At 29.1% G+C, this 8,729-nt stretch overlaps 3 non-coding genes across 3 annotated transcripts in view; all 3 read right to left on the reverse strand.

The window, feature by feature from the left end:
* The window catches only part of LOC123303691, a 4,578-nt gene extending 2,937 nt beyond the window's left edge, over window positions 1-1,641 (reverse strand). The window contains exon 1 of the ribosomal RNA XR_006535786.1: window positions 1-1,641. This exon is cut by the window's left edge and continues 2,937 nt beyond it. This is a non-coding gene — a ribosomal RNA (large subunit ribosomal RNA).
* A 635-nt stretch (window positions 1,642-2,276) lies between these two features.
* LOC123303692 lies at window positions 2,277-2,431 on the reverse strand. The gene has a single exon (XR_006535787.1). It is a non-coding gene; the product is annotated as a 5.8S ribosomal RNA (ribosomal RNA).
* Window positions 2,432-3,384: 953 nt separating this feature from the next.
* Window positions 3,385-5,540, reverse strand: LOC123303694. Its single transcript, XR_006535789.1, has one exon. It is a non-coding gene; the product is annotated as a small subunit ribosomal RNA (ribosomal RNA).
* Window positions 5,541-8,729: the final 3,189 nt, after the last annotated feature.

Consider the following 8,729-nt stretch of genomic DNA (forward strand, 5'->3'; position numbering starts at 1 on the left):
CAATTTTGGCGCTTTAACTCTACGTTTGGTTCATCCCACAGCGCCAGTTCTGCTTACCAAAAGTGGCCCACTTGGCACTCTGATCCATATATAAAAAATATATTCTCATAGCTTCACATTATAAATAATGTTTTTAAGCAAGCTAGAGATCTCACCCATTTAAAGTTTGAGAATAGGTTGAGGTCGTTTCGGCCCCAAGGCCTCTAATCATTCGCTTTACCGGATGAGACTCTTATATAATGAACGCCAGCTATCCTGAGGGAAACTTCGGAGGGAACCAGCTACTAGATGGTTCGATTAGTCTTTCGCCCCTATACCCAGTTCCGACGATCGATTTGCACGTCAGAATCGCTACGGACCTCCATCAGGGTTTCCCCTGACTTCATCCTGACCAGGCATAGTTCACCATCTTTCGGGTCCCAGCGTGTACGCTCTAGGTGCGCCTCTATTATAATATAATCCGAAAACTAAATTATAATAATATAAGACGCCCTAGGAGTGCGATATTTAATACATAATATAAATATATCCTCCTTTTATCATTTATAAAAAAATATAAATAATATTTACTTTCATTGTGCCTTTGGGTTTCATAAAATTTATAAATATTTCGATGAAAAAATATTTTATTCCCAATGACTTGCGTACATGCTAGACTCCTTGGTCCGTGTTTCAAGACGGGTCCTGAAAGTACCCAAAGCTATATCGTCGCTGACAGATAAATTTTTAATAAAAAAAAATGAGCCAGTTCATTATCATACACCTACTGACAGTTAAATAGTATCATATAACGGCATAAAATCCGTATATATAATATGTTTTAATAAAAAAACCTATTTATACTCGTGGTGGATCTGAACGCGTTAATAACGCGACTCAATATCAATTTATAATTAATACCATCAAACAATTAATCAAGAAACATAGGCGTTTAACATACACAAAATATTATCAAAAAATAATATTGTACATTAATCAACGCACCAATGCCTATAGATTAATATTTAATGGGTCGCAACGTCCTACAAGATGAGAAGTGCATACCTCGTTATCATACAATTAACAATATACAGCAGTGCATATATTTTTACTAAAAATAAATTCCTAATAAAAATTTTTGTCACATGCTAGTACAAATTGGTTGATTAACGATAAAAAGTAAATGAATCTCATCTTTCGACCTTTCGGGTTTCTCAGGTTTACCCCTGAACGGTTTTACGTACTCTTTAACTCTCTCTTCAAAGTTCTTTTCAACTTTCCCTCACGGTACTTGTTCGCTATCGGTCTCGTGGTAATATTTAGCCTTAGATGGAGTTTACCACCCACTTAGAGCTGCACTCTCAAGCAACCCGACTCTAAGGAAAGATTCACCTATCATCAATAATAATCACTACGGGCCTGGCACCCTCTATGGGTATATGGCCCCATTCAAGATGGACTTGGATGTATTATATAACAATAGGTTTATATTGAATCTTCCTAAACACTACATTCCCCAAGTGTCTGTTTATCAGCCACGGGGTTCAGTGCTGGGCTTATCCCTGTTCGCTCGCCGCTACTAAGGGAATCCTAGTTAGTTTCTTTTCCTCCGCTTAATAATATGCTTAAATTCAGCGGGTAATCTCACCTACTCTGAGGTCGTAAAAGTTTTTAGAAGTATTAAAACAAAAATTTTTTTTATATATTATGTTTTTGTTATATTTTATAAGTAAACAATTTTCTTAATTATTCATACTCAAATTTTTTTAATATTATTATATAATATTATTTTTATATTTATCTAAAGAGAAGAAAATAAAAAATAAATAATTATATATATTAATTTTTTTCGAGTATATTGAAAATTTTATTACAAATAAAATATTCCATAACAAAATATTAATATATAATATTTTTGTTTATTCTTCTTTATTTAATATTTTAAAAATATATTATTAATATCATTTATTATTAATATTATTATTAACATAAAGTTTTATAATATTATATATAAATGATAAAAAATAATATTGATATATTAATTTAAAAATGTCGACAAATAATAAAAAATATATAAATTTTAAATGCTATTAAAAACATTTTATATTTATTTTTTTCTTATATTTGGCGTAAAACATTCATATATAAATAATTTTACATTTCTTTTATAAAAATTTTATTTATCAATTTAATTAAATATGAAAAAATAAATTTTCTTTTTTAATTATTGATAAATTTCTTTTTCATAAAAAAAATTTTATGTAAAATAATCTTTTATTATATTAATATAATGTATACGACCCTCAGCCAGATGTGGTCCGGGAACAGTATCCAAGGACCGCAATGTGCGTTCGAAATGTCAATGTTCATGTGTCCTGCAGTTCACAAGTTGACGCGCAATTAGCTGCGTTCTTCATCGACCCACGAGCCAAGTGATCCACCGTCCAGGGTAATCTTTTTAAATTTTAAATGTAAGTATTATTATTAATAATAATCTTTATTTTTAATATAAAAAATAAAATTATTAATTTATATATCTTTATAAATTCTTTTAAAATAAAAAAATTTTTCTAGAATATAAATTATATATTTTATTTTAAATATATATATATATAAATTAAAGATATTATGGTATTAATAAATATATACATAACATTTTTGATATTTTTGTTAGTGCTAGCTAGATATAATAATTAATATTTGGTATATTTTATAGAAATGTATTTATTTTTTTTTTATAAATTATTTTCTACATAAAAATATATATAATATTAATATGGTACAAAACAAATGGGTTTGTTTTTTAACATAATAACTTTTAATAAAAAAAAAGAAATATCAAGACAAAACATAAAGAAATTTAAATTTGAAATAAATTTTATTCTTTAAAAAAATTTTATCTTGTGTTTTCTTTATTTTTATTATATAACATAGAAAAATAAAAATATAGATTATATCAATTATAATCTTATTTTATTTTTCTTAATAGAGATTATATACATATAAACAAATAATTTCAATATATTCTATTTTTAATTTCACTTTTTTATAAGAGAAATTATTTATAGATTTTATTAATAATTATTGTTTAATAATAATAATAATATTGAATATAAAAATATTTTATATGTAACAAATATATTATTAATATTTATATAATATTCTCTATATTATATGTATAGATATATTATGTGTATAAAAAAAGTTTGGCGTATTACTTTAATATGATATCATAACCAAAATAAATCTCTTTTAACACATAATTACTATTATATATTTTGAGAAAATTACATATTAATATGTTATTTTGTTAAAAAAAATATTTCTTATCAATAATATTTTTATTTTTTGGAATATTTAAAAACAATACAAAAAATATAAATAAATATATTTTATATATATCGTTAATGATCCTTCCGCAGGTTCACCTACGGAAACCTTGTTACGACTTTTACTTCCTCTAAATGATCAAGTTTGGTCATCTTCCCAGCAACATCGGCAATATCAGAAATATTGCCGCGTACCAGTCCGAAGACCTCACTAAATCATTCAATCGGTAGTAGCGACGGGCGGTGTGTACAAAGGGCAGGGACGTAATCAACGCGAGCTTATGACTCGCGCTTACTGGGAATTCCTCGTTCATGGGGAACAATTGCAAGCCCCAATCCCTAGCACGAAGGAGGTTCAGCGGGTTACCCGGACCTTTCGGCCTGGGAGGACACGCTGATTCCTTCAGTGTAGCGCGCGTGCGGCCCAGAACATCTAAGGGCATCACAGACCTGTTATTGCTCAATCTCGTGCGGCTAGAATGCCGCCTGTCCCTCTAAGAAGAATTATTTGTACGCCGGCAGTAAAAACCACATCAAAAAACTGCGTACCCATACACCATAACATATGCAACATAAAGCACAATATATACAAAATATAATCTTGATCGTTAAATCTCAAAAATACATGCATATATAAATACAATACATAACACACATGAAAATGAATGAAATGGGAAACAAACAGCCGATGGGCCTTGAGATGCCGGTAAAGTACGTCTATTTAGCAGGCTAGAGTCTCGTTCGTTATCGGAATTAACCAGACAAATCGCTCCACCAACTAAGAACGGCCATGCACCACCACCCACCGAATCAAGAAAGAGCTCTCAATCTGTCAATCCTTCCGGTGTCCGGGCCTGGTGAGGTTTCCCGTGTTGAGTCAAATTAAGCCGCAGGCTCCACTCCTGGTGGTGCCCTTCCGTCAATTCCTTTAAGTTTCAGCTTTGCAACCATACTTCCCCCGGAACCCAAAAGCTTTGGTTTCCCGGAAGCTGCCCGCCGAGTCATCGGAGGAACTTCGGCGGATCGCTAGCTGGCATCGTTTATGGTTAGAACTAGGGCGGTATCTGATCGCCTTCGAACCTCTAACTTTCGTTCTTGATCAATCAAAACATTTTTGGCAAATGCTTTCGCTTCTGTCCGTCTTGCGACGATCCAAGAATTTCACCTCTAACGTCGCAATACGAATGCCCCCATCTGTCCGTATTAATCATTACCTCGGAGTTCCGAAAACCAACAAAATAGAACCGAGGTCCTATTCCATTATTCCATGCACACAATATTCAGGCAAAATTTGAGCCTGCCTTAAGCACTCTAATTTGTTCAAAGTAAACGTACCGGCCCACCTCGACACTCAATTAAGAGCACCGCGACGGGATTGCAATTGGGGGCTGCCACCGCTCTTAACGGTTAAACACTTACGACAAATTACATAATAAAAATATATATAATGCATTAAATAAATAATAACACTAAAATATACTTTATACATAATCTGTACCACCCACCGGTAGGACGTCCCACATAACATGCTAGTTAAACAATGCGAGCATTGAACCAACAGTGTAGGACACAGATTCGACTACGAGCTTTTTAACCGCAACAACTTTAATATACGCTATTGGAGCTGGAATTACCGCGGCTGCTGGCACCAGACTTGCCCTCCAATGGATCCTCGTTAAAGGATTTAAAGTGTACTCATTCCGATTACGGGGCCTCGGATGAGTCCCGTATCGTTATTTTTCGTCACTACCTCCCCGTGCCGGGAGTGGGTAATTTGCGCGCCTGCTGCCTTCCTTGGATGTGGTAGCCGTTTCTCAGGCTCCCTCTCCGGAATCGAACCCTGATTCCCCGTTACCCGTTACAACCATGGTAGGCGCAGAACCTACCATCGACAGTTGATAAGGCAGACATTTGAAAGATGCGTCGCCGGTACGAGACCGTGCGATCAGCTTAAAGTTATTCAGAGTCACCAAATTAAACGATGCAAATTAAAATTTACACCGATTGGTTTTGATCTAATAAAAGCATTCCTTCCATCTCTGGTCGGAACTCTGTTTGCATGTATTAGCTCTAGAATTACCACAGTTATCCAAGTAAATGTGGGTACGATCTAAGGAACCATAACTGATATAATGAGCCTTTCGCGGTTTCACCTTAATTTGGCTTGTACTGAGACATGCATGGCTTAATCTTTGAGACAAGCATATGACTACTGGCAGGATCAACCAGGGAACTATTTGTATTTATAATATTAAATATATAATAATATACATGATATTTTTGTTTTCTTATTATAAGAAAAAAAATTTTCATACAATAATTATTAATATATAATAATATTATTACAATTTCATTTTAAATATCAGATGGTCTCACCCATTACTGATATAAATTTTTTTTTTTTTATATCTCTATTGTTTTAAAATTAATAGAAAAAACATATGAGATATATATATTATTATTAATTTTTTTTTTTTTCAAATATATATTTTATTATGTCATTTATATAATTTTTTTGCTTTTACAAAAAGAAATATATAACATGTTATTCATAATAAATATTATTGAATAAAAAAAAAAAAAAAATAATTATGATTTTTGTCAGACCATCACCAAATGGGTCTTAAAATATTTCAAACATTTTCTCATACTCGTCGCTAGATTGAAAGCGTCATTTATTTTTTAATTTTATTTAAAAAGTTAATTTTAAATAAAAAACGTTATAATAACACTTAATATTCTCGCTTGGTATGAGGTGAGTCAATGTAATATTATTTATAAAAATAATTTTTATATAAATATTGTGTGCTCATATGGGAGTGTAAAGTTTAAAACTTATAACCCATGAACTTGCTTTGACAAAAAAATTTATATGTTATTCTATTTATAATCAATAATTTAATAAAAAAAAATTTTTTTTTAAATATTGATATAAAAAGATATACATATAGAGGTTTTTTTACAAAATTCTCATTAATTTTTTTACAAAAATAATAATACAATATTTAATATCAAAATAATCCAAACTGATTACCATCCAGACTATTATCAATATATATAAGATTGTATTATTATTCATTTCAATACATATTTATTAAAACTGAGATAAAATTTCATATATTAATAAATATGCATGTGTAAAAAAAAAAATTTTTATATAATAATTGAAAATGTTTTTGCTATTATTTTGTATACATACATTAAATAATTGATAACAATTTAATACAATGTACACCTAAAAAATAATAACAGCATATACATATTCGAAACATTACTAGCAAAAAAACCAAAATACAATATTAAATATCAAAATAAACCAAACTGATTACCATCCAGAATATTTTGAGTATATATATATATATAATTTTGTATATTTTGCGTTCATGTTAATAAAATATATAAATGATACATATTTGAAAAGTGTTATTCTTCTTTCTGTTTTTTCGTAATATCATGGTGTCCATAGACATGCAAAAGCGTCATACCAAGCCATATACATACCTACACCACCTTTGTTGAATGATACACGAACAGTATGAAAATTAAACAACATATTCAATATCATTTTATATTATACTAAAATAAATGTTATTCTATTAAGAAAGTGTATATTTTTAAATTTGGCATTCATTACATAGTCAAAATACAATAATAATATAGATGATACATATACGATAATTGTTATTTTTCTTTCTGTTTTTTCGTGATATCATGGTGTCCTTAGAATTGCAACGACGTCATACCAAGCCATATACAACTCTACACCACCTTTGTTGAATGATACACTTAGAGTATGAAAAATAAACAAATTATACTATATCATACTATATCATATATGTAAGACTGTTGAACATAATACCACAAAATACACTATTTCATATAGATATACATTCATTCTTGTCAACATAAAAGTACGTTATAAATGATACATATACAATAAGTTTTATTCCTCTTTCTGTTATTCCGTAATATCATAGTGTCCATAGAATTGCAACGACGTCATACCAAGCCATATACAACTCTACACCACCTTTGTTGAATGATACACGGACAGTATGAAAAATAAACAACCTATTCTATACCATTTAATATCATACTAAAACATGAAACAAATGTTTATTCTATTAAAAAGTGTATTATTTTATTATATTTAGTATTCATTACACAGTCAACATACATAAATGATACATATACGATAAGTGTTATTCCTCTATCTGTGCATCCGTAATATCATAGTGTCCATAGAATTGCAACAACGTCATACCAAGCCATATACAACTCTACACCACCTTTGTTGAATGATACACGGACAGTATGAAAAATAAACAACTTATACTATACCATACTATATCATATGTGTGAGACTGCTGAACGTAATACCACTAATACACTGTTATACATAGATATACATTCATCTCATTAACTTACACGCACTATCCATCATATATATTAAAGACATTACACCCGGTGCTTCAAACTCAAAATATGATAATGTTTAAAATGGCTTTAAACATCATAAACTTTACAGAATAATCAAAATTTAAAGAAAAAAATTTTAAAAAAAAAATTTTTTTCAGCTAAAAATTTTATTTTGGGACCAAAAAAATTTTTTTTTGCTTTTATCATATTTTATTAAATGAAATTTATGCATTATAATAAATTATTCAATAAACATTAATAATTATAATAAATTATTAAAAAATTTTTGGAATTAATGCAAATTTTTAGAAAAAAATGTATATTTTTTTTTTATATACAAATCGTACATGTTATATTGCGACAGGGTACCGGTATAATACATGTGATACATATGTAGATTTTCGAAAAAATTTTTATCCTTTTAAATGGTCCTAAATACTATATAAAGGTAAAATATATAGAATTTTTCGGGATTCATTAAAAAATTTTAGGGAAAAAATTTCATTTTATTTTATATACAAATCGTACATGTTATATTGCGACAGGGTACCGGTATAATACATGTGATACATATGTAGATTTTCGAAAAAATTTTATCCTTTTAAATAGTCCTAAATACTATATAAAGGTGAAATATATAGAATTTTTCGGGATTCATTAAAAAATTTTAGGGAAAAAATTTCATTTTATTTTATATACAAATCGTACATGTTATATTGCGACAGGGTACCGGTATAATACATGTGATACATATGTAGATTTTCGAAAAAAATTTTATCCTTTTTAAATAGTCCTAAATACTATATAAAGGTAAAAATATATAGAATTTTTCGGGATTCATTAAAAAATTTTAGGGAAAAAATTTCATTTTATTTTATATACAAATCGTACATGTTATATTGCGACAGGGTACCGGTATAATACATGTGATACATATGTAGATTTTCGAAAAAAATTTTATCCTTTTAAATAGTCCTAAATACTATATAAAGGTAAAATATA

This window comes from Chrysoperla carnea (assembly GCF_905475395.1).
Source record: "Chrysoperla carnea chromosome X unlocalized genomic scaffold, inChrCarn1.1 SUPER_X_unloc_121, whole genome shotgun sequence".
Classification (NCBI taxonomy): Eukaryota; Metazoa; Arthropoda; class Insecta; order Neuroptera; family Chrysopidae; genus Chrysoperla; species Chrysoperla carnea.